The sequence below is a fragment of the Gorilla gorilla genome, chromosome 7, assembly GCF_029281585.2.
Source record: "Gorilla gorilla gorilla isolate KB3781 chromosome 7, NHGRI_mGorGor1-v2.1_pri, whole genome shotgun sequence".
Lineage (NCBI taxonomy): Eukaryota > Metazoa > Chordata > Mammalia > Primates > Hominidae > Gorilla > Gorilla gorilla.
The window spans coordinates 139,350,935-139,377,644 of NC_073231.2; the positions used below are offsets into that span (position 1 = coordinate 139,350,935).

General features: G+C 47.1%; 1 protein-coding gene across 2 annotated transcripts in view; it reads right to left on the minus strand.

The window, feature by feature from the left end:
• Nucleotides 1-26,710, minus strand: part of ST3GAL1 (ST3 beta-galactoside alpha-2,3-sialyltransferase 1) — a 116,527-nt gene that overhangs the window by 65,941 nt on the left and 23,876 nt on the right. For both annotated transcript variants that reach the window (XM_055349125.2, XM_063709524.1), the window contains one exon: nt 24,535-24,687. The gene's annotated coding sequence lies outside the window, so the exon portion shown is untranslated. The remainder of the gene's footprint in view (nt 1-24,534; nt 24,688-26,710) is intronic.

Genomic DNA, 26,710 nt, shown 5'->3' on the forward strand with positions numbered 1-26,710 from the left:
CAAGTAACTGGGATTACAGGTGTGTGCCACCACACCCAGCTAATTTTTGGGGTTTTTTTTGAGACGGAGTCTTGCTCTATTGCCCAGGCTAGAGTGCAGTGGCGTGATCTCGGCTCACTGTAACCTCCACCTCTTGGGTTCAAGCAATTCTCCTGCCTCAGCCTCCTGAGTAGCTGGGATTACAGGCGCCTGCCACCATGCCCAGCTAATTTTTGTATTTTTATTAGAGACGGGGTTTCATTATCTTGGCCAGGCTCATCTCGAACTCCTGACCTCGTGATCCACCCACCTCGGCCTCCCAAAGTGCTGGAATTACAGGCGTGAACCACCGCCCCCGGGCCTATCATGTTATTTTTAATAGCAAAATGTAGAGAGCTCCTCCTGCATGCTCCACATTAAGGAAATTATTAATTAAAGCATGATACGTTAAAATATCTGTTACAGGACAGAAGTTTTCAATCATTAATAATGCTCATGAAGAATTTTAAATACCACGGAGGAATATCTACTACACTGTTAAATTGGAAACGAAAAGAGAAAAGCATTTCAGAATCATAATTCCAATTTTAGTATATGTTAACCTAGAGGAACCAAAATGCCGTGAAAGAAAACAGTATGAACTACTAAGATAGGTACTTTCTGGGAGAGTGGTTTCTGTAGGATTTTCTGTTTCTGTTTTGAGCTTTTATACTTTTCTCTGTTTTCAGGATTTGTTTCAGTGGTCATGGGTTACTTTTCTGAATGAAACTTCCAAACTTCCAAACAAAACAAAACAAAAACCTTAAAAATGGTGGTGCCTTTATAATCTTCTCCAGCAGCCCAACTCTGGGCAGAAAGCCTCCCAGAAGTCTTTGACGTGAGCACTCCCAAGAGCTATATAGAAGGGGGAGCCATCTAAGATTTAAAATTCTATTTCTAGAAGCTTATACCCAAAGCAGAGAAAAAGTAGGAAGCAATATAGAAAGCTAGCAGGAAGGAAAGTTCAGAGGATATAGAAAAATGCAGACCCAGCAATATTTTTTAAAAATCTAAAAAAAATTGCAAATGGCTTCCCTGGAATGGTGGCTCAGGACACTGCCCCTAGATGCTGAGGCTCTCCAGGCACAGAAGGTTTCCTGCTTTAATTCAAAGCCCCATCACAGGCACAGTGTGGTTTGATCTCTACCCCTCTGGAAATGTGTTGCAATTCCAAGTCATAGCTGAGGGTCTGAGGCTCAGAGAGATCAACTGACTTGCCTGAGGCCACACAGCCTGTGTGGGGCAGAGCAGTAAGTGGGACCTTAAGCCTTCTGATCTGACTCTCAGAGTACTTTACCCTGTACCGCAGCTGGTCCAGGGTGCTGAGGTGCTGGCACAGAAAAGCCTACGTTCATATCCAGCAGAGTCACCTGGTGGCCGCAGGGTCTTGCTAGTTAACCCCTGAGAGCCTGGGTTTCATCCAAAAACTGAAGACAAACATAACACTGGCCTAAGGGGCACAGTGTTAAGCACGTGGTACTCCACAAGCACACACTAAATGGACACACTAATTACTGTCGTTATTTTGCCACCACTATCCTCCCTGGAGTACAATCCTTCTCTGGCCTCCTGGTGTGCCCCCAACACCCTCACCAGGCAAGGGAAGGGGCTCATCTCACTGTCTCTGTCCCCAGAGCCTAGGACAGAGAAGGTGCTGAGAAAATGAGCACTGTGGGGAAGAGACAGGGATGAAATCTCTCAAGAAGAGACAGCCTTGCTGGGGGAGACATTCAGCATGGTGTTTCTAAACTTCATGGAGTTTCTGGACAACTGTGCTCAATTCACTTCTAATTTCAAACAGATGGGGCTGCGCTCTGTCACTCCCACCTGGCCCAGGGCCCTGGCAAGCAGCAAGGGGCCTCTCCCTTCTGCCCTGCTGAGAGGGGAGTTGCATGGCTTCTGGGAGCAGGGGAAGTGGGTCCTAACTCTTCTGTGGGGGGTTGCTAATCTCCCAAACACCACAGAGCACATGGGAGACTGGAGGGTCCAGGTCTCGATTCACAGACACTGCCACACCCCCATGCACACCTCTGTCCTAGCACAAGTCACAAAGGTGTGCAGCTGTTGCTTTCTCCACCCTTAGAAGCAGTACAGAGATTCCACAGCCAAACCACCTGAGCCTCAATCTGGCTCTGCCCACTTTGCTGGGCACCCTCAGGCAAGTAACTCAACCTCTCTGTGCCTTCATTTCCTCCTCTGTAAAGTGAAGATGGTGACGCTTAAAGTGGCAGCTACTTCAAAGGGGCACTGGAAGGATGCATCAGGAGTTCCTGCAGAGCATTTAGAAGGGTCTTATTGCAGATGGAATGGCCACTTGTCTTGCTCTGTGACAAAGCAAAGTCAACTCTCATGGGACTCTCAGGACCTCCCTGGAGGCCTGCAAGAGGTCAGCACCATTCCTAGGTACCAGATTTATGACCAATTGAGAAATGTCTGTTGAGTTTCTTGCTGGAGAACAAGTACAAACGGACTGGCAGAAGGCTGGGTATGGGAGCCACAAGGGTCTCTATCCCTCGTCCTCGTCTCTCGAAGTGGGAGTGTATTTTTTCACCCTCTGGATGTTGTGACACGCTTTAGCCAATGGAATGTGGGAAGAAGTGTCAAGATGCCAGTTCAGAACCATAATCATAAGAGCTTTGTGTCCTTCGGGGAGCTTCTGACCTCCATTATGAGAAAAACATGCTTCAGGCAGCCTGTGACCCTCCAGTCAGGGCCAACTCAACTCAAAGACTAAACCAGAACCACCACATGTGACCCACAGACCTACGAAATCTAAATGAATGCTCTTATGCCATTTCATGGTTTTGTTACACAGCAAAAACTGACTGATACACTCTCTCTGCTCAATTGCTCCTATACCTTGACTCTCGCTGGCCCTCTCAGCTCAAGCAAAGCCTGGAACTATAATTAAAAAACCTACCTCTTAAGCTTTTAATGAAGACTGAATGAGCTATTATTACCCCAATTTTTCAGATGAAAATGTGAAACACAAAGGAGTTAAGAACTTGTGCAAGGTCTCCCAGCTAGAAAGTGGTAGAGCCAGGACACAAACCCAGGCATTGTCCCCTAGAGACAGAGCTCTCAACAACCAGGCAACACTACAGCCCCAGGTGAGACCAGCATTTTGCAGGTGAGCAGATCCTGATGTCACAGGATCCTTGGGTGTCACTTTGCCAGCCAGACACCTCTGTGGCCAGCAGCGCCTTCTACCTGAGTATTGCTCATGCCTGCTGGGCTCATGTCACCCACTTGGCCCAATAGGTTGTGCTCAGCTTATGCTACCAGCCTAGATCACACACCTGCTAAGGGCAAGCCAGGCGTGAAGCAGCAAGGGGTGTGTGGGTGAGCTAGCGCAGGGTCCAGCCACTGTGCACAGCCAGGTATGCTGGTTGCTGCGACAGGATGGACAGCTCCGGGCACTGGCACAGGTGCCAGCTCCCTGTGAGGCTGTGGCTGGACCAGATGTACCACACATGGCTTCTGCTGCAGGCACCCATTTCTGGACCCATGTCTGGATGAAGAAGCAAGACAGCTGCCACATTCCTAAGTAACACATCTAGAAATGTTCTAGGAGAACACGGTGGCACCCGGAAGCTTGGAGACACCAGGAACTGTGCAGTCCCAAAGAAGGTGTCACAGCCCTGGCTTGGGGAGCCCCTAGATCTGGGCTTCCCAATGGGCCACAGCTCTTCTCTCCTTCTTGTCACCTGCAACGTGGTGAATGGAGGGAGGAGGGCCTGTTTCAGCCCTGTTTGCGTTACAGCTCTTTCAGTCCCACCATTCGGTGGGTCCTGAGTTCTTGTCCCATGTCCAGGAAGAATGAGGTATGCAGACAACTGGAGGGTGAGCAAGGCAGAGAGGAGCCTCACTGAGTGACAGAACAGCTTTCAGGAGACCTGCAGTGGGTAGCTCATTTCCACAGGCAGGTCATCCCAGTGAATGTCAAGCTTTCAGCAGAGAAGACACATAGTGGGTAGCTCCTTTCTGCAGTTAGGTCATCCCAAAGAGTCAAGGAGACCCAGAGTGGGTAGCTCCTTCCTGCAGCTGGTAGTCCTGACACCTGCATGTCTGGCTGAGTCCAGGGTTTTTATGGGCTCAGAAGGGAGGAAGTGTGTGCTGATTGGTCCATGGATGGCCATGGATGGGCTTGGACAAAGCACCATAAGTTCTTCCTCTAGGCCATGGACTCCCCCTGGAACTGGCAGCCTGGCCCCCAGGCTTCAGGCTGTCCCTGGGTTGAAGGTGGTGTTTCACCTGGGACCTGCCCCTTTCCGCCCAGGAGCCTGTCTGCCTCCTGCTACCATCAACATGGCATCCACAGCACCCAGGCTGTGCGTGCTGAGGGACGCCTGCAGGCCTGCACTGAGCTGCCCTCAGTCTCCTCTTGGCTTCCCTCCTGTGCCTGTCGGTGACCAAAGTCTGGAGGGGGCCAAGATGACAGGGGTCTGGCATGTCAGCACCACCCAGAGTACATACACACCCAGCTGGGTTGTGACAGCACCCAGGCTCAGTTTCAACTTTGCTCCAAAAATCAGAGTGGACACTGGGAGTGGTGAGATGCCAGGGAGCGGGAGCAGGCAATTACAAGCCTGCATGACAGGGGGGCTTCCTGGGCCCCCAAGAGCAAAGGGATGCCTGGGTCCAGAGCTGTGGCTAGGTAACTGCAGCTGTGCCTGGGAGCTCAGGGCTCCTGCCCTGCCAACTTGATAGAAGGCAGGGTTCCCACCTGTTCCTGGTCCCTGCCAGCTCTGTGGAGCATGCAGCCCCAGCTACACCTCCCCTGCTGCAGCTGGCATCCCCACAGCAGCTGCTCCAGACAGGCCACTGCTGCCATCACTGACAATTCTTTCAGCTCACAAAGGTAGCCATGAATTAGGAAAGTTGGGTCAGGCTCCAGGCAGCCTGCATTCAGGCAAGCTCAAGAGCTGAGGATGCCCACCTTTGCAAACATGGCAACTCTACCCATCCCTGTGTCTCCTAGACACTAGAGCCCCCACCCTCTGCTATTATTCTACCATACTCATTCCCCAGCCAGAGTCTGGCACCTGGGCTCCTGCAGATAATTCTACATCAAAAACAGGGGAAGTAGAAAAGTTCATGAAGGCTCCTAAGTCTCTCCAACCACCCAGGGCCACAAAATCCATGTAGAGGCCTCATGAAGGGTTTTGTCTAATCAAATAGTTTGCTCCAACCAGACAGCATCTTTCTTTTGATCTAGATGTCTGTCTCCATAGAAAAGGACATCTATTGAGGGTCAGGGACCTAATGGCTTGTGGGTTCCTGAGATACAATTATGTGTCACGGAGAAACAAAGAAAATTTTGAGACTTTTAGGCAACAGAGAAACCACTGCAAAACCCTGTAATTACAGGGCAAGAAGAAAAAAGTGAGCTGCCACAGTGCCTGGGGTAGAAATAGCCTGATGTTGCTTCCTGGATGGACCTAGAATGTTGCACAAGGTGACGTCAGAGTGGTTGCTTAGAAGAGAGGTCATTGGATGCAGTTTTCCAGCTGAGTACAGTGGGTGGGGTGCACTGTTGTTCCTGGGGCAGAGTGGGCGAGGAAGCTGTGGGGAGAGATGAGGAAGCAGGACAGGAAACCACATTTGCTGAAGGCCAAGGGCTGTGACAGGCAGACACTGAGACATATCACTGCAGTCAGTTCTCAGAACAACTCAGCCAAGTCAGGCCTTGTACCCCTAGTCACTAGACAAGAAAACAGAGGGTCAGAGAGGTGAGGAGACTTGCCCAAGCTCACCTGATCCCTGATCTGACTGATTCCAGGCCCAGGGCACCCATCCATGCTAACTAAGGTGCAAGTTTGTACTGTCACTTCTTTGTGAAGGGGCTGCTCTTTAACAAAGGATAAAATGAGAGGTTGTTCTACTCTGAGGGGAGGGGAGGCAGAGAGAAAGAGGGGGAGAGACTTGCCTCTGTTTGCCTACAGGTGCCAAGCCAAAAGAGGGGCTTGAGCTTGTGGAGAAAGCATTGAGTTGGAAATCGAATCACCCAGCTTCAAATTCTGCCTCTACTAATGCCATGTGGTCTTGGGCCAATTACTTTACTTCTCTGTGCAACAGTGTCGGCATCGGGAGTAAAGGGGTTGAGGTGGTGGGGTGAGAAGTGTCCACTCTTGGTCCCTGCAAGTCTGAATCCTTTACACTGCATGTCAGCTTAGAATAATGATGGTTATGAGCAAGGAGCCTGGAATCAGATTGCCAGGTTCAAATCCCAACTTTGCCCTAAGCTACAGTGTGACCTCAGGCAAGCCACAGATCTGTGACTCAGTTTACCCTTGTAAAATGAGGATAATGATAATATTCACAACCTAGGTTGTCATGACAATTAAATGAGATCATGTGTGTGCAACCGTCAGAATAGCATTTGGCTCATCCTAGGCACGGGAGAACTATATGCCAGGACTCAGCCCATGGCCCATGCAGAGCTGGAGAAGATCTGGGGAAAGGAAAAACAGCTTGCTTGCTGGGCGGTCCCAGACTGCAAGGTCTCCACCTACCCCAGCTCGCATCATAGCTCCTTGAAGTCAATCCAGATGGGCTCTGGCCACCCCAGGGGACTGAGCCCATTCCCATCAAGAGCTCATTAAAACTACCCAGAAATGGGCTGGGCGTGGTGGCTCACGCCTATAATCCCACCACTTTGGGAGGCCAAAGTGGGCAGATGGAAGTCAAGAGATTGAGAGTATCCTGGCCAACATGGTGAAACCCCATCTCTACTGAAAAAAAAAAAAAAAAATTAGCTGAGTGTGGTAGCGCACACCTGTAGTAGCAGCTACTCGGGAGGCTGAAGCAGAAGAATTGCTTGAACCCGGGAGGCGGAGGTTGCAGTGAGCCAAGATCACACCACTGCACTCCAGCCTGGTGACAGAGCGAGACTCTGTCTCAAATAAAAGAAAAAAAAAATTACCCAGAAATGACGCACTTGGAGAAACCTATTTAGTTTCACTCCCAGGGCCCCCAGAGACCACACCAAGCCCCTTGCCAGCATTTTGTGCCTACAGGGAAGGAGCAGGACCTAGCCTAGATTGCTAAGCTCAGTACCTACAGAATTTCCATTCACTTGCTCATTGATTTATTCACATATCCTGCATGCCTATCCTGTGTCAGGCACTGTGCTAGGCATTGAGGGCACAATCCTGACTGCAGGACAGTCTGTGCCCTGGAAGAGTCTCTGTCCAGTGATGGGAACACTAGTAATTAGCAATTAACAAGTACATTGAGCTATACAAGCTGTTTCCCTCTACGGCCTACACTGAGTCAAGACCAGGGGTCATCAAATGACAGCCCACGGGCCAAACCTGGCCTTCCCACCTATTTTTGTAAATGAAGTTTTGTGGAACTCAAATACATTCATTCATTTATGTTTTGTCTATGGCTGCTTTGTGCTACAACAGCAAACGTGAATAGTCATGAGAGATATGATTTGGCCCACAAAACCTAAAATAGTTACTGCCTGGCCCTTTACAGAAAACATTTGCTGCCCCTGGAGCTAGGGTATTAGGGCTCCAAGGGTAGGACCACATTTCCCCTCTCCACCCCAGGGCTTCGCATTCGCAGTCCAATGTGACCAGATGAAAAACGTGTCACAAGAAGGGGCATCAGCTTCCCAATGGAGATGGTCCTTCCCATGAGTTAGCAACGGTCAGTAAATACACTTGCTGGATGAATAAACAGAATAAATGGCATTTCTGGTAGAGGAATCAGCCTGTGCTAAGACACATGCGGCTCTGCAACTAACAAGCTAGTACAGAAACACAGCACAGGTGGGACAAAGCGAACCAGCGGTGACCGAGCAGAGCACACACAGGTTTGCAGACAGCTGGGCAGGGCCAGGCGTACGGGGCTCGCGGGCCAACTCCTGTGGTGATGGGTCCTCCCACCAATGGGACAGGCTTTCTAGCCCTCTTGCCACAGTGCTCAAGGTGACGCAGATGGAGAGCGACTGGGTCCTTGCCCTGTGGAATTTGGCATCTACTGGAGGAATATGTCAAGGCAAATGCCAGACAGAAAGTGGGCCAGAGAGGACGCGGCAGTTCTGACGAAGGTTGAGAGATGGGCCTTGGGAGCTTATAGGTCGAAGGTGCTGCTACCGGACAAATGTACAAGGTCGTAAAACTCAGGACCTGCTGGCTGTCCCTTATGGTGGGATGGAAAATTGAGAGGCCCAGCTAACAGAGGAGGCAGACAGGCAGACAGATGAACTCCCACCTGAAGGTGAGGATGCCAGGCGAGAGCTGACATGGAATATCAGGGGACCCAGAGGAGGGGCTCCGGGCCCCATGGTGGGCTCTAGGGTAGATGGCCAGAGAAGCCTAGGAAGTCAGCAACAGGAAGTCACTGCAGTCCAGCAAGGGGCAGTTTCACCTTGGAGGCATGTCATGTCACCAAAGGTCAACAAGAACTCCTCTGGTCTGGCCACCCCCTTCTCATCTCACTCGCCCACTAGCCCCTCATGCACTGCCCAGGCTCCCAGACTCTCAGTTCCCTGACTCACCAGGCATAGCTCTGTAACCCCCATTTGAGAGCTGTCCCCCAGACACCCACGTGGACAAGGTTCTCGCCTTCCTCAAGTCTCTGCTCATCTTTCTCTTCTCAGTGTTGCTGACCCCGGGCCCCTCTGCTGCCAGCGCTCCCCAGCCCCCTGCCCGCTCCTTTCTAGCACCTGTCCTCCTACACATCGTGAAATCTCTTATTTGTTAACTTTGTTATTTATCAGAAGTCTCCCTGACTGAACTGTAGGTTTCGCAAGGAACGTTTGCTTGTGAGTTTATGGAAGTGTCCCCAGCGCTCTGAACCCTGCCCCGCCCTTGTAGGCATTCCACTGACATTTGATAATTGAATTAATGAATAAACTAGAGCAGGGGGGTGACATGGTGGGTCCTATTCAGAATGCCTTCCAGGTGAGCATCACGCTGAGGACCTGGACGCACAGCAGGCACTCAGAGGACAAGGAACCGGTGTCCTGAGGCCTTCTTTTTTATTTTCTTTATTTTTATTTTATTTTTTTTTGAGACAGAGTTTTGCTCTTGTTGCCCAGGCTAAAGTGCAATGACACCATCTCGGCTCACTGCAACCTCTGTCTCCCAAGTACAAGCAATTCTCCTGTCTCAGCCTCCCAAGTAGTTTGGATTACAGGCATGTGCCACCACGCTGAGTTAATATTTTTTGTATTTAGTAGAGATGGGGTTTCACCACGTTAGTCAGGCTGGTTGTGAACTCCTGACCTCAGGTGATCCACTCGCCTCGGCCTCCCAAAGTGCTGGGATTACAGACATGTGCCACCGTGCCCAGTCCCTGATGCCTTCTTAGCATACTCCAATGCTGTGCTCAGATCACTGACACCAAGGCTTTTGTTGTTGTTGTTCTTGAACCTATGAGAGTTTTCAAAGGCTAAGGGAATGCACATGGCTTTGTAAGCTCATACGGAGAGCTTCCAGACAAAAAGCATTTCAGGAAAAGCATCCTGTGTGACAGGAGGAGCAGCCTGGGGTTTCTGGGGACTTCCTGGGGCCAGCATCGTGGGTTCCTTCTTTGATTTCTGTGGTGCCTGGAGGCAGATGTTCTCCATCAGGCAGCTAAATGAAGACAGTTGCTTCATCAGCAAAGGGAGGGAAAGAAGATGAGGAGTGTGGTCAGGAGTTGTCAGAAAGCCCTTAATCCGGAGCTCCAGGGACACAAAGAGGTGAGGGCAGGGGTCCGCAGACTCCTGGAGCCCTAACAGCTGACCTGTATCTGGACTCCCACATTTATGATTATGCTCTGCAGCACCCCAAACACAGCAGTGGCTGTCCCCCGCTCTTAGTAGGGGATAGAAAAGCTGCCTTAAGAAATAGCTCTTACACATTCGTATTTTTAGAAATAATGTGAAATGGGTGACTTTTGCTATAGTAACATTTGTGATTTTTCAATTGGTTTTAGTATATGTAATATATATATAGCATAAATATACATGAATATATAGTACACACACATATATACTCACACATATAGTATATATACATTATGTATGTGTACATATATACACATGTATGTATATAGTATGTATGTGATATGTGTGTGTAGCTATAGATACATAACCTGTATAGCGTTTAATATGTACCTGGCTGTTCTAAGAGCTTTAAAATACTAACTAATGTAACTCTTACAATAATCCTATGAGTAGCTACTATTATCCCACTTTACAGAGGAAGTGAGGTGCAGGGAAGTGAAATCTCTTGTCTATGGTAACCCAGCGGGCTGCAAGTGGATCCAGGATGCAGTTCCTCCCTGCCACCTCCCTGACCCCAGGCAGCCTGCTTAAAAAGCCATGTTCTTCTCCAGTGAAAACACATGGACACAGGGAGGGGAACAACACACACCAGGGCCAGTCATGGGGCGAGGGGAGGGAGAGCATTAGGACAAATAGCTAATGCATGCTTAAAACCTAGATGACGGGTTGACAGATGCAGCAAACCACCATGGCACATGTATACCTATGGAACAAACCTACACGTTCTGCACTTGTATCCCGAAACTTAAAAACAGAAAAAAAAAAAAAAAAAAAGCCATGTTCTTAACCACTGTACTGCGGTTCGTAAAACTACGTTTCAGGGATCTCTGAGTCATTGAGATACTTCTGGGGAATCCATGATATCAAAGCCATTTTCATAATGAGATGAAGGCTTCATTTACTCTTTCACACTCATTCTGTCCTGCATGTACAGTAGAGCTCCCCAGAGACAAATGACATCTGATTTCACGAAAGACTGAATACAGAGGCAGAGATGAAAACCCAGCTGTTTTCCTTTAAGCCAGATAGTAAAGGGATCTGTAAAATAATACCACTCTTCTTATTTTGTTGTTGTTGTTGTTTGTTTGGGTAAGTAGTTATTTTTTCATGAAAATGTCATTTATGGGATGGGCACAGTGGCTTACACCTGTAATCCCAGAACTCTGGGAGGCTGCGGCGGGTGGATCACCTGAGGTCAGGAGTTTGAGACCACCCTGGCCAACATGGTGAAACCCCATCTCTACTAAAAATACAAAAATTAGCCGGGTGCAGTGGCATGCACCTGTAATCCCAGCTACGGCAGGAGAATCGCTTATATCTGGGAGGCGGAGGTTGCAGTGAGCCGAGATTGCGCCACTGCACTCCAGCCTGGGTAACAGAGTGAGACTCTGTCTCAAAAAACAAAGTCATTTACGTTACCATATGATAGGTTCATTATTGTGATTTTTCAAATGAAGTACTAAAGAAATATTGAAATAATTCCTCAATTTTAATACAGAATATGATACATATTAACAGATAAAAGCCATGACATCAAAAGCTACTTGGGACCAATCAATAGTAATAGAGTGAAAGGCTCATCCTCGAGAGCAAAAACTTTGGGGCGGCTCATGTGATGCCATACTCTGCTGTTCCTCAGTACCGAATGTCCAGTGGTGTTCTGAGGAGGACACGTTTAGCAATTTGCCAGAACTGTTCTTCCTGCCCTTGTGCAGGATCTATAGCATCCTTAGCCCTCACCTACAAAATGCCAGAAGAGTCTGCAGGTGCTGGGACAGCCACATGCCCCTCCCCAGCGTGGAGGGGGTGATTGTTTGGGGACGAGAAGCATAGCTTTGGAGGGCTACCTTCTGCTTCACTCCTTCTCTCACTCTTTCCCATATTCGTTCATTCAAACCACTAAGGTACTAATTAAGTACCGGGCTGGAGCTGAAGGAGTAGGTATAAATTAATTAGTCTTTCTTGACTACGTTTCCTTCAGAGGAATTACTCAGGGGCCATGGTTCTCTGAATTTCCGCCGGATGCTGGAATTCCGGGAATCCCTGGATTTCCATGGAATGTGGGCCTTCTAGTCCCCCAGCGCCCCCGCAGTCCAATGGCACTCTGAATTCCGTGGAGACCCACAGAATTCCAAACCTCACAGTTGCGTAAAATTCCTTAAGTCTGTGGTACCCTGGGGACCAGAGAGAATGACGTGCAAGTGTTGCAGACACCCAGGATCTCATGATCCTTGTCTGTGCTATTTTTCCCCTGTGAATTACCAACTCCCTAATTTTTCAAATGGACTTGAGGTGAGTCATGGGCTCTAGTGCAGGCATGGGCTCTCGAGCAGCCTCCACACAGGTATGAGAGCTCACCCCGCTCCCCACCAACTCACCGCACATTAGTCCCCAAGAAATGAGAGCCATGAGAATGGGCTTTCTCTCCTATCAGGAGCGAGTTCCTCTGTCTGAACTTCCTGTCTTTTCATCCGTGTGTCCATCCCTCCCAGCTCCCCATTCCTCCCTGACCTGCACTCTGTGCCCCATTGGAGGCAGATCCACTTGCCCGTCGAACAATCTCACTGTGGCTGTATCCTGGCCTTTGCACTGGTCCCTGTCCCAGCCTCAATAGGGATCCCCTTCCAGCTCTTGTTCCCCCATCTCCATCTCCCTTCCACTCCTAATTTCACAGCAAAGTCACAATGGGTAACAGGTGGCAAGAACCTTCAAAGCGTTTTCAGTATCTCTCTCCTGGGAACTTATCGAAAGGACATAGTTCAAATGACAGAAAATGCTAAAGGCAACACGGTGGTGTTTGTGATAATGATGATGATGACATACGCTAATATGCAAATATGCAGCAACAGGGAGAGATGAGTACTTAAGTATGGCACTTCCTCTTGATGAAATATTAACACAACACAACCATATAGCATAACTGTTTGGGGCAATTCCAGAACACTCCCTGAGTGACCTCTCCTCCACCAAAGTACTGGGGATTCAATGGGGAAAAAAACGGGCCCAACCCCCAAGGAGGTTCCAGTTAGATGACTGACCATCTGTTGAGATTGCAAAGTGCAGAAAGCCAATTCCATTCTATTCAACCAACAGAATAAGAAAATCATCTCCCCAGACCCAAAGGCCTTCCCTTCTTCCTCTTTTTCTGACACCCAATCCTCCAGCACAAAGGATATTTTTAGAGACTGTGAGAAAGTGTTTACATGAATGCCATTTCTTCATTGCCATTGAGCAAAATGGTGAAGTGACTTCCCCACACAGGCACTGGGCATATATTATATAATATATAATATTATATGTTATAATATATATATGGACATATATTTATTATAGGACATGGCACAAATGCTTGCCAAATGGATTTCAGACACACTGGCTTTGGGTTCACTCGCGTCTCCTTCCTCCTTCACCCCATGCCATCCATATCAGAAAGGGCTGTGGGATATTTTGGCAGGGTGTGTTTGCCTATGTTAACTGGAGGCAGACAGGGCTGCAAACAGCAGGTATTCTGTATTCTGGCCTGCATGGAACGCAGATAAGGCGTGGATAGCAAAGTGAAAGGACCAGGAGCCCACAGACATGGGGTCCGCCCATTTCCAGTTCTCCAAAGGCTGGAGGCAAGTCGGAGAAGCTAAAGAAGAGATAAGTAATCCCCAAGGAGGCCCAGGCATGTGTCCAGGCCAGTAGCAAGGCCAGCTAGCCAGACATCATGTCTATCGAACTAGCAGCTGGGCTGGCTCTGTGTGGCTGACACAAATGGACACACTGCACCAGCCTTCAGAGCACCAGTCTCGGTGCTGGTGAGGGAAAGGCATGCCTGGCCCACAGGGTGCTGTGTGAGTCCAATGAAGAATAAAGCATAGGCTACCACCGCTCAAGGGGCTCCCAGTGCAGCAGGGGAAAAGGAAAGGTACATGAGCCCTTCCTCACAAGACAGTGTGGTCAGTGAAAGGAAGGCAGACACAGGCAGGGGTTTAAGGGCTGACGAGGGAGAAGCCCTGCAGCTGAGGATGGAGTGGAAAGGGGGAGGAGGAGTCCCAGAATAGACAACGCTAAAGCTGAGGGCTCCCCAGGAAAGCAAGAGAAGGGCATTCCAGGTAGGGAAGAGCACATGCAAACCTCACGGACCAAGTCCTGCAGACATGGCAGGTACTTCATTTGGGGTGATGAGCCCAGGCTAGAGCTACATTATATCTATATCTATATCCATAGCCACATCTTTAGCTTCATATTCTCTATAGATCTATAGAATACTGGCTGTTAGAGATTGCTGTGTCTAGCAGGGTTCTAAGCACTTTCACATACATAGGCATACTTCACTTAATCAGACTTCACAGGTGCTGCATTGTTATTTTGTTGTTGTTGTTGTCTTTACTAATCGTGGCAACCCTGTGTTGAGCAAGTCTATTGGTGCCATTTTTCCAACAGTATGTGCTCATTCCATTGGCATTTTTTAGCAAGAAAGTATTTTTTATTCTTTTATTTATTTTTTTTTTATTTTTTTTTAGAAACAAGGTCTCGCTCTGTCAAGTTCTGATCACAGCTCCCTGCAGCCTTGAACTTCTGGCCTCAGTTTCCCAAGTGACTAGGACTAGAGATGCACATGCGCCACTCCCGGCTAATGTTTTCACTGTTTTTGGTAGAGGGTGAATCTCGCTATGTTGCCCAAGCTAGTTTGGAACTCCTGGCCTCAAGCAATCTGCCCGCCCCAGCCTCCCAAAGTGCTAGGAGCATAAGCCAGCATGGCTTTAATTAAAAAAGTATTTTTTAATTAAGATATGTATATTGTTGTTTTAGACATAATGCTACTGCACGCTTCATAGACTACAGTACAGTATAGTATAAATACAACTTTTGTGTGCACTGGGAAACCAAAATAATTTTTATGACTTGCTCTACTGCAATCCTCACTTTATTGCAGTGGCCTGGAACCAAACCTGAAATATCTCCACATCTGTATTAACTCATTCAATCCTGGAGTTTGGTGCTGTTGTTATCTGTTATGTCCATTTTGCAGATGAGGAAACTGAGATCAAGAGAAGATACTGTATCCAAAGTGGCAAAAGAAGCAGAAGTGTGATTTGAACCCAGGTCATCTGTATTCAGGGTTCACACTGTGAAGATGACTCTGTGATTAGCAGAAGGTGGGGTGGGGTGGGACAGGGAGAGCACAGATGAGGCTGGGGGTCTTGATGGGGCCCTGAACGTGGTGAGCCTTGTCCTTTCTGCAATGTGGACTCTGTTCCAGGATAGTAAGGGTCATGGGCATTAAAAGGAGGAAGGACATACCCGGATGCCCTTCAGGAACAAAGATTATCTGTAAATGCCCAAATGCTTATAGCTGGGCATGACTAGAATAAAAATTAGTCTTTTGAGAAGGGATCAATCTGTAGGTTGACTTCTGGAAGCACACAGAAAATTTCCATCCTTCTGATGGCCCTTCTCTTCTTGGGACATTGGCATTGTAAAGGCCTCTGGGCCTGGCCACAGTGGTTCACCATGGAAAACCCCTTCTTTCTGGGAAGAATGTCTCTGCTGCAGCCAGACGGTCTCCCGAGCCGGCAAGGTGGGAGGCCTGGCTCCTGTTCTTGCAGCACACTCATGTCCTGCCACAGGCCCATTTATCACGGGCTCAGTGAGGAACCATAGTGATAAATGCACCTGTCAATTACTCAGCCTTTACGATGGGCCAGACACCGTACCCAGCTTTTTGAGTCCTTGTGTCATTTAATCCTCACAGAACTCTCCCAAGTGGGTACTATTATTACTTCCTTTTTTACAGATGGGGAAACCAAGTCTCAGAAAGTGTTATTCCCACGTGTTTCATAAAATCTCTGAAACCCTGCCTATCCTCTGCTCTCACACCCAAACGGTCAATACAGAAGACTTCTGTGCCCACACACCATGCACCAGCTGGGTGTCCTCCAATTTAATTCTGACACCATCTACCTGGAGACAGGGTCAGTTCCCACAGGTTGAGACATCAGTGCCCCAGACTGCCCCCAACTCCTACCCCAAACACAAGCCTCAAGTCCGGGCCTCTGCAACTTCTGACCAACTGGCTTCAAATTGGGTTCCCGTGACCCCCTTTCTGGGCTCAATTAATTTGCTGGAAGGGCTCACAGAACTCAGGAAAACATATTTACTGGTGCAAAGGATACAGATAGAGAGATGCGTGGGGGGAGGTATGGGGGAAGGGGCATGCTACCCTCCAGGAACCTCCAGTGCTCAGCTATCTGGAAGCTCTTCCAACCCAGTCTTCTGGGGTTTTATGGAAGCTTCCTGACATCAGCATTCCTTCTCCCAGGGTACAGGGTAGGACCCTCTCTGGGGAGGATCTCAAGACCCACAGTCAGAAAGGCAGGGAAAGATTAGAGTCCTGTGTTAGGGCAGGGGAAGGAAGGCAGGAGAAAGTTGGAGAGATCCTGTGTCCTGAGGCGTGCCACACCCAATATTATCACAAAAGGCTGTAACAAGGGCTACAAAAGAATGAGCCAGGAACTGTGGAGGAAATCCAATAATCATCCTAACACCACACTGCCTAAGCTCCAAGGGCTAGAGAAGAGCATCCAGGAGGGGTGCCAGGCTTGCAGAACGCCAGGCCCATTCTCTGGAACCCTCTACAGCTTGCACATCCCTGCAGCATCCATCTCCCCTGGGGGCCGGGATTGGCCCCACTGAATCAAGAAAACAAGGCCCTGCATGAATGAAGGTCACGAGGCTGGCAAGCAGCAGAGGCATCTGGAATCTTGTTCCTACAAACACAGGGCCCGGCTGTCTTGGATCTTTGAGCACCCAGGGAGGGCACTTCCTGTTGCCGGCTACCATGGTTTCAGCTGTCCGGTGACTGACTTTCTAGAAGATGGTAATGATGAGAGTTTTGACTGCAAAGCCTCTAGCCAACAACTGAGAAGAGCTACACTCTGAGGTCTGGAAGGTCTGTGTATCTTCTGCTCCATTTTACACATGAGACAATAGGGGCAGGGAGGGGCTGCATTTGAGGGCACTGCGGAACCATGGAGGGCTTCCGAAAGATCTCTCTAGTGAAAGCTGGAGGGAGAAAGTATAGGCAGAAGGAGGAAACAGCAGGCCAGACTAAGTTCCATGACAGCAGAAACCATGTTTTTGTTTTTTTGCTGCTGTATCCGCAGTACCCAGCATGTCAAAGGCATTGAATTAAAACCTACTGAATGGCCGGGCATGGTGGCTCATGTCTGTAATCCCATCACTTTGGGAGGCCAAGGCGGAGGGATAACCTGAGGTCAGGAGTTCGAGATCGGCCTGGCCAACATGGCGAAACCCCATCTCTACTACAAATATAAAAATTAGCCACGTGTGGTGGTGGGAGCCTGTAATCCCAACTACTTGGGAGGCTGAGGCAGGAGAATCACTTGAACCCAGAAGGCGGAGGTTGCAGTGAGCTGAGATTGCACCATTGCTCTCCAGCCTGGGCGACAGAGCAAGACTCCATCTCAAAAAATAAATAAATAAATAAATAAATAAATAAATAAATAAATAAATAAAACCTATTGAATGCATGTGTGAGTGAGTCTGTTACAGCTGCCCAGGAAAGGATGCAAAAGGCTGAGGGAATCCAAGCACTGTTATAGCACTTGGCATTCCTTTCTCTGTGCATATGTAATTAGACATCCCACCTTTACACCAAAAATTAGAGCATTCCACCATGCTGGTTAAAAACTCCTTGTGTGGCTCAAATGCATATTATTCCATTCTGCGGCTGTACTGGATGTAGCTCATCTCCTAATCTTGACATTGCAGGTATTTCCAGCATATTGCTTAAAAGCATTAGGCAGTGAGGATGATGGGGAGGCAGCAAGGGGACTGGGCTCTGGAGACGCTGTAAGCCTTCACAGCGCAGCCCCCCAACTTATTAGCTGTGTGATTGTAAGTTACTTAACCAGTCTGTGCCTGGGTTTCATCATCTGTAAAAAAGGGAAATGACAGCAGCTGGCTGCCAGGGAGGCTGTGGGGTGAAATCTATGTGTGTGGGGTTGTTACAAAGGCGTAAGAGCCACAGCCAGTCCTGCGAGAGTGCTCACAAACACTCCCCCAGCCCCAGGACTCCTGAGCTCAGCTGATTCCTGAGAATGCAGTCCCTGATGTGGGATCACAGGTCAGCCCGTAGAACTTCAAGGAAAGTGCCTTCGAAAATCCCAGCAGAACCAAGAAGAACAAAGTTCTTTCGCCCTATTCCCTGAGCCCAGGCACAAGGACTCAGAGGATCCAGAAGGCAAGTAAATTCACTGTACCATGGAGCACCAGGATTCCCACCGCCAACTCCCCTTGTGGCCAGCTCACCCGGCAGGCAGCAGGTAAGAGAAGGCACTCTCGCTGACACTGCAGCTCGCAAACCGGACAAAGAACCAGAGCACGTCCAGGAAGCTGATGCTCCAGCTCCTGGGCTGCACCCCGCTTATCTAGGGCTTGCATTTTATTCTAAAGTCATAACTTCGCATTATTTTTCCTTAAAGAAAACTCCCAAATTGTATAAGCTTCCGGACCCAAAGAACCAGAACTGCACCTAAACATACCACCGATTTATTAATTGATCTGTTTCTCCCATTAAATTATTATCATCGGCCAGTTATGGTGGCTCATACCTGAAATCCCAACGCTTTAGGAGGCTGAGGCTGGGGAATTGCTTGAGCCCAGTAGTTCCAGACCAGCCTGAGTGGCACAGCAAAACACCATCTCTATAAAAAATATAAAAATTAGCCAGGCATGGTGGCGCACGCTCGTATTCCAGCAACTCAGGAGGCTGAGGCAGGAGGATCGCTTGAGCCTGGAAGGTCAAGGCTGCAGTGAGTTGTGATGGCACAACTGCACTCCAGCCTGGGCGCCAGAGTGAGACTCTGTCTCAAAATAAATAAGTAAATAAAACAAGGAAACAAATAAGTTATTAACATCTTGAGGACATAGCTCTCATCTTATTCTGTTTTACCTCCAGTGCTCAGCCAAGCACCAGTGAGCTGGAAGGCACTCAGTAAGTATTTACTAAATGACTGAATGAACAAGAAGAAAGGAAAAACAACCTGAATGAGAAGCTCCCCCGCTCTTCATTTCACTCATGCCACTTGGATCCATCCTCAAAATCACCCTCTACACATTAATCCGCCAATCCTTCTCTCCCCATCAGCCTTTCAGATACTCCAGAGTGCTCCCAAGTCTCCTCTCCCCTCCCACCCCAAACAACCCCTGTTTCTGCCACTGCTGCTCTTAAAGGTTATCAGCAACAGAAATTCCAACAGCTCCTCGCTGCTGCCCATCAGAATATTGAACGACTGCCAGGTTGTCCTCTTATCTAGTCAGAGTGCCCTGGCCTGCATTCGGTCTCTGGGCTAGCTGATAACATATTTTTGTTGTTGGAGGAAGTGCTTTAGTTCCAATGGGGGGTGTCCACCCATGTGACACTGCCCAGAAGGAAAACAGGCCTGGTTCTCTGAGGGGAAATGACAGCAGCCACAGCCCCCTGAAGAAGACTGAATCAGTCCCTGTGTATCCTTTGATCAACAGCCCCTGCTCTCCTTCTCACCTCCCTATTTGCTCTTTCCTGTCCGTCATGTGACTTTGTTCTAGAAACACTTCCTGGAAGAGACACTCCTTGACCACCACACCCATGCTATGCCCTGCCCTGGGACCCCCTGCCCCTGCCCACACCATATATATATATATATATATATATATATAGACATATATATAGACTTATATATATAGACATATATATAGACATATATATAGACATATATATAGACATATATATAGACATATATAGACATATATATAGACATATATAGACATATATAGACATATACATAGACATATATATAGACATATACATAGACATAGACATATATATATAGACATATATAGACATATATAGACATATATATAGACATATATATAGACATATAGACATATATATATGACATATATATAGACATATATATAGACATATATATAGACATATATAGACATATATATACATATATATAGACATAGACATATATATAGACATATATATAGACATATATATAGACATATATATATATATAGAGAGAGAGAGAGAGAGAGAGACTGTGTGTCTCTCCCTCTTTCTCACCCCTCGCTAGGACCTTTGTCTGATTAGAGCAGTGCCTGGCACAGAAGCAGCTCAGAAATGTTTGTCAATGCCTGCCTGAAACCAACATTTATCTGGTGCACATTCTGCATGTTTGCTGGGAGCTGGAGACACAAATGTGTTTAAGTTAAGGCCTCCACACTGAAGCAGCTCTCCCAGGAAACCACTCTGCAAGAGAACAAATGCTCCCTCTGCAGAGAGGCCTGGTTCTGTAATCACACCCTCAACCTGATCAAGGTCTTCACAAGGACAGGACAGCAGTCCTGCATCCCCCCACAGAAACTCTCACTCCCACATGCAACTCATACACCACCACATGCGTCTACACACACCTCCTAACAGGACTCCATCTGAGAGATGCAGACCATATACACGGTCCACATGTTTTGGCTGGCCTACACTGTGAGGGCCAGACACTGCTGTCAGCAGGGACAAATGCTTCCCCAGTCTTCTGCTCTAGTTTCTGTCCTGAGAGAGGTTTCTCCCTAGGCCTTTTGATCAAAAGCCGAGGGACAAACAGGTGCTTGCTATAAGCTTGCTGCTTTACCAGCTGTATAATCTGCACAAGTTAATTAGCTTTTCAGAGTCTTGGTTTGCTCATCTGTACTTGGGCCACTGAGTTAATGTCAGAAGTAACAGCAAGGGAAAGGGTCTGAAACTGGGCCTGAACATGGTTTAATAAATGCAGTTGGTGGCGGCGTTGATAGTGAGAGTAGAATGACTGTTCAGCATCATTCAGATAGACATGAATTTCCAGAATGTCCTAGCATCATTAGTATGAACCTATGGTGATTTTAATAGATAGATAGGTCAATTTGAAAATGATCTGAATGATGTGTGAATATACATGTGGATGTGATTATGTATGTATATAAATGTGGGTATCTGTGTGATACACCACACACACACACACACACACACACACACACAGACACACACATCCCAGTTATGTCTGCTCAGAGGGCCTAGAGGTAATGCTACCCCAGAAGCAGTGAGCACACCTAGTGGCCAGATCTTGGTTTCTAAACACCATTTTCCATGGAAAGGAACCAGGGCTCCTATGTTGATTCCACCACTGAGGTGAGGAGAGTAGAAGATGAGGCTAGAATACCTTGCTGTGACAACAAGGCAGCAAGTGCTCAAATGATGATGGAGAAATGTTGGAGACACAGGAGCCAGGCCCTAGTGGACAGATGTGGGGCAACGTAAATGTCAAAATAACTAATGATCACAAAAGACTGCAACCTATTGAATAAAGTTAAAATCTGTGAGGCCACACTGATATAAAGAAAGGAAGGGCCGGGCATGGTGGCTTACGCCTGTATTCCCAGAACTTTGGGAGGCCAAGGCAGGCAGATCACCTGAGGTCAAGAGCTGGAGACCAGCCTGGCCAACATGATGAAACCCCATCTCTACTAAAAGCACAAAAATTAGCTGAGCATGGTCGTACATGCCCATAATCCCAGATACTCAGGAGGCTGAGGCAGGAAAACTGCTTGAACCTGGGAGACAGAGGTTGCAGTGGGCAAAGATCAAGATTGCACCACTGCATTCCAGCCTGGGTGAAAGTGACTCCTCCATCTCAAAAAAAAAAAAAAAAAAAAAAAGATGAACAGAGGAAGAAAATTTCTTCTTTATAGTAGGGAACCAACTAATAAATGAAAAAGAACCAGCAAAATTAAAAAATCACCATTTGACAACTATGATAATAATAAATCTATTCAGGCAAGAATCATCAAAAGATGCTAAAACTAATGACTGATAGACTGAGGACTAATCAGAAATCTACACAATCCCAGAAGTTCTCCCCATGAGATGCTTATTAATTGCAAAGGCGAAACAATAACTTTGCAGTGGAGACACCTGGAAGACACCACCTTAACTGAGAGCTCCAAGCTAATATCACCAGTAATGGGAGACAGCCACACCAGTGCCTCTTGATACAATGCACTGAAAAGGACACATCAGCTCTGGGCTAGTCCTGCCAACCTAATCAGGATGAAACATCAGAAAAGCCAAAATTGAGTGCATTCTATCAAATAACTGGCCTGAACTTGTCAAAAAGGTTAACGTGCTGAAATACAAGATTAAGAAAGTTTTCCAAGAAAGACACATGCCAACTGGCTTTTCTTTTGCCTTGAAGGAATTTAGCGGGGGCAACTGATGAAATCTGAATGAGAAATCAGAAGGTTAGATAATAGTCAAATTAATGTTAAGTTTCTGACTTAGAAAGTTGTATTCTAAGATACAAGTTTCTGATTTCAGGAAAAAATATAGAGAAAAAAGAAAAAATGAACGTAATAAAATGCGAACATTTGAAAACCTGGACGAAGGAGGTCCAGGAATTTGTTGGCTGTTCTTATAACTTTTCTATAAATTTGCATTTATATAAAAATAAAACAATTGAAAAAAATTAAAAATGGAAACGAATGCTCTGGGTTCATGAGATTGAGAAAAAAATCAATATATTACTTAGTGCATTGTATGTGCCAATAATTTAAAGCTATAATAATTATTAGTAGTAATAATAATTATCAGTAGAACATGCACCTGGCACATAATCTGGGAATGGACAAAAAATATTATCACTGTTAACATCATCATCATCATCATCATCATCATCATCATCATCATCATCATTCTGGATATGCTTGATTCTAAGAAAGAACTAAAAGATTAATACTACTATTTGTGTTACTTATAATTACTTCATATCCGCATTAAACTCCATTGTTTGAAGGTTTGTTATAGAAATGCCTGCTTAAAATGCATACAGCACTCCTCTGTAATGGTGAGGTGCTCGAAGACCAACCAAAAGAAAGAGGCAGGAGGCCATTTTCAAATCTAGATGTGCAGAATACATATCAATTGGATCTTTTCTCATCAGTGGAGTCTCTGCTTTGTTCTTGCTTGTGCTTGGGTAACCCAAAGATAAGAAAGCCCAACTTCTAAATGCCAAACCTGGGGCCTTTGCCCAGACCTGTAGGCCATCTAGAGTCTCTTCTCTGTTCCTTCTTGGGTCCCTTCCATACAAACTGTGCATCTCAATGATCAGCCCTTGTTATTCCCACTTGCACTGGCTTATGCACCAAGCAGAACCTCCTGCCATGCCCCCAGTCTTGTCCCATCTAAGATGGTGAGCTAGCTCCAGGTCCAAGGCTCTTCCCAACCTGTCTATCGTATGGAACTGGCTGTGTTCAGCACAATTCTGAGGTGTGGTATGTTCCCAAGCATCATTACTTTGTTCAACATGTTCTTTCAAAGTAAACCTATGACCATAACCAGGAATCATATTGTCTTTTGTCTCCATTCTTCCTCATTCTTGTAAGACTCACACATGCCACATCTTCAGCTCATTTTCTTCCTCTCCTTGTTTCTTATCGCTCTTGCCCATATATTTACCCCTTGGGAACACAGAAGCGATTGCTTCTTCCCCCTTAGAGGAGGCCCCACGCGGCCCCTGACCTACCTGTGACACCAGAAGGGCTCAAGCTCACATCCATATCTACTCGTATAAATAAAACTAATAAACCCCATGGCCCAAGTGGATTTGTTTTACATGGAGTCACGTACAGAGACCACAAGATGGCTCCCAAAGAAATTTTAAAAGTTACTCCATTCTTATACTAGAGAGAGACAGTGAGACAGTGTGCATGACAGAGAGAGAGTCCTTGCCAATAATCATATAAAAAACAGCTATACACACTCACAGACATCAGCCTTCCTTCTTCTTCTGCAGTGACTGCAATTATGCCCAAGCTGGGTTAGAGACCAGCAGAGTGAAGTGACATATCCAGGGTGATCTCAATTTTTCCCAAGCTAACTCTGCGCTGATAAAAATGTCCTCTCTCTGCACTATCCATGGGTACCCATAAGCAACATGTGGCTACTAAGCACATAAACTGTGATGTGACTGAGGCCTGAATTTTTCATATTATTTCATTTTAATTAAAATTTCATTATCCCCGTAAGAAGTGGTTCTGTGTGGACAGCTCAGCTGTAGACCAGAGGTTGCAACACCTTTTCTGTTAAGGACCAGGGAACAAATATGTCAGGCTTTGCAGCCACACGGTCTCTATGGTAATGACTCAACTGGGCTGCTGCAGTGTGAAAACAGCCATACATGACACCTGAACAAATGAGCATGGTGGGGCGCCAGCGAAGCTTTATTTACAAAGGCAGACTGGGCCAGGCTTGTCCTGTAGGCCACAGTTTGCTGATGCTTGCTCTAGGACACACCAGAGTGTCATGCCAGGCCTTCGTCAGGATGACAGGCCCTTGTCATCAAAGGATGTTCTGAATCCAGGTTTTTACTTACCAGTGTTCACGAGAGCTCAGAAAGCTCTCCATTTAAGAAAAAGAAAGGCTGCTAGACACTAACAGTCTGCATATTTCTCCTGAGGGACACTGTATTCCCCTTCCATGGGAACTCCTCTTAATGGCACGTTTCTGGGCAAGCAGGACATGTTTCAGAGACCAAGAAATAGGAGAATATCTTCCACATCCTCCATGGAACATAATCAATGGAAAACAAAACAAAACAGAAAAGACAGCACATCTCACTTGTGCTGCGGACAGATTAGTCACTTACCTCCATAGGCTGAGTGACCGTCCATCTCTGGTCCCCAAATGGAATTGTCCTGACCCAAGCTCAATGCATTTGCTCACTGCAGCTCTTGGGGGTGTTAATTTCCTCTCATTGACATTTCCAGTTCAGGAAGATGAAATCTGAAAATGGTACCAACTGGAAGAGAAGAGGAGAAAAGTTTAAGTCAGTTTTGACAATTAGTTCATCCTCTGCCTTTTTAGGATGACTCAAGATAATGAAAAGATATTCACCCACTTATTCCACTCACTCACCCAATTATTTATATAGCACTATCTGTTAAACAAACACCTATTCTGTTCCCGGCACAGAGCCACACACCAGGACAGGAAGGTGAGTAACTCACAGCTCCTCTCCGCAGGGAGTTCAGACTGGGAGAAAACAGAAAAATACACAAACAATTCAGGACAATGTAATACAGGCAGCTTGGGTGCCTGTAATCCCAGCACTTTGGTAGACCAAGGCAGGCAGATCACTTGATGTCAGGAGTTCATCACCAGCCTGGCCAACATGGTGAAACCCCATCTCTACTAAAAATACAGAAATTAGCTGGGCATGGTGGCGCACACCTGTAGTCTCAGCTACTTGGGAGGCTGAGGCAGGAGAATTGCTTGAACCTGGGAGGTGGAGGTTACAGTGAGTCCAGATCGTGCCACTGCACTCCAGCCAGGGACACAGAGAGAGACTCCGTCAAAAAAAAAAAAAAAGGACAAATGACCAACTCTGTCTAGAAGAAGAATTTGAACAGGAGATGATATTTTTAGCTGCTCCCTAAACAAAGCACTAATGAGGTGCTGTTTAGTAAAAACACAAAACATGGGGAAAGGAAAAATAAATATGTAAGATATGAATGTGAAAGTGTGACATCGGGGTTATGATAAATCAGGCTGAGGCCAGATAGAAAAGGGTTTCTGAAGACTTCATCTGGCAGGGTGCGGTGGCTCATGCCTGTAATCCCAGCACTTTGGGAGGCCAAGGTGGGCGGATCACTTGAGGTCAGGAGTTCGAAACCAGCCTGGCCAACATGGTGAATTCTCATCTCTACTAAAAACACAAAAGTTAGCCAGGTGTGGTGGCACATGGCGCGTGCCTATAGTCCCAGAGACTCAGGAGTCTGAGGCAGGAGAATTGCTCGAACCTGAGAGACGAGGTTGCAGTGAGCTGAGATCACACCACTGCACTCCAGCCTGGGCGACAGCGAGACTCCATCTCAGGAAAAAAAAAAAAAAAAGAAGACTTCATCTGACAGGAAGAATAGCACAGAAACCCTCAACTCTTAACCACTGCTGTCGAAATGGCCCCAATTTGTTCAGGCCACCTGCACGCACACTCTGCAGTGTGGCTTTGCCTCCCCTCCCAGCATGAGGGAGAATCGAAGTTTGGCCACGAGACTTGATTTAGCCAATGGCACCATAGCAAAGGTGACATAAATAAAGGCTTTAAAAGTGCTTATACCTAAAAGTTCCTCTCTCTTGCTGCTGAGAATCATTCTTTTTTTTTGATGGGTCTCACTCAGTTTTCCAGGCTGGAGGGGCCGTGGCATGACAACCACTCACTGCAGCCTTGACCTTCAGGGTCAAGCGATCCTCCCTCTCAGCCTCCTGAGTAGCTGGAACTACAGGTTCGTGCTATCACACCAGGCTAATTATTTTTATTTTTTGTAGGGTCTTGCTATGTTGCCATGGCTGGTCTTGAGCTCCTGGGCATGAGCCACCATGCCCAGCTGCTGCTGGAAATCATTCTGCTGCCACATTAGCAGCCTGAGGTAGCCCCCTGGAGGATAAAAGACAATGTGTGGAGAGAGGCTGAGGCACCCCAGCTCAGCCCCCAGATGTGTGGATGGGCCAGCACAGGCAATCAGCCTAACACAAACTGTGCAGACCAGATCATCAACCCACAGAAATCATAAATGTCTGTTTGTAGGCACTGGGGTTTGGGGCTGTTTGTTATACAGAGAAAGCTGACTGATACAACCACTGAGGTTTCTTTATACCACTGGCAATGGTGATACATGAGGATAAACTTGTGTGTTAGGAAGAAAGTTCAGCCCCTGTCGAGTTGGTGATTATGAAGAGATAATGAGGGCCAGAAGGCAGGGCCCTGGGCAAAAGCAGGAGTGGGAGATTCAAGAGCTCTTTTAGAGGGAGAAACAACAGCATTT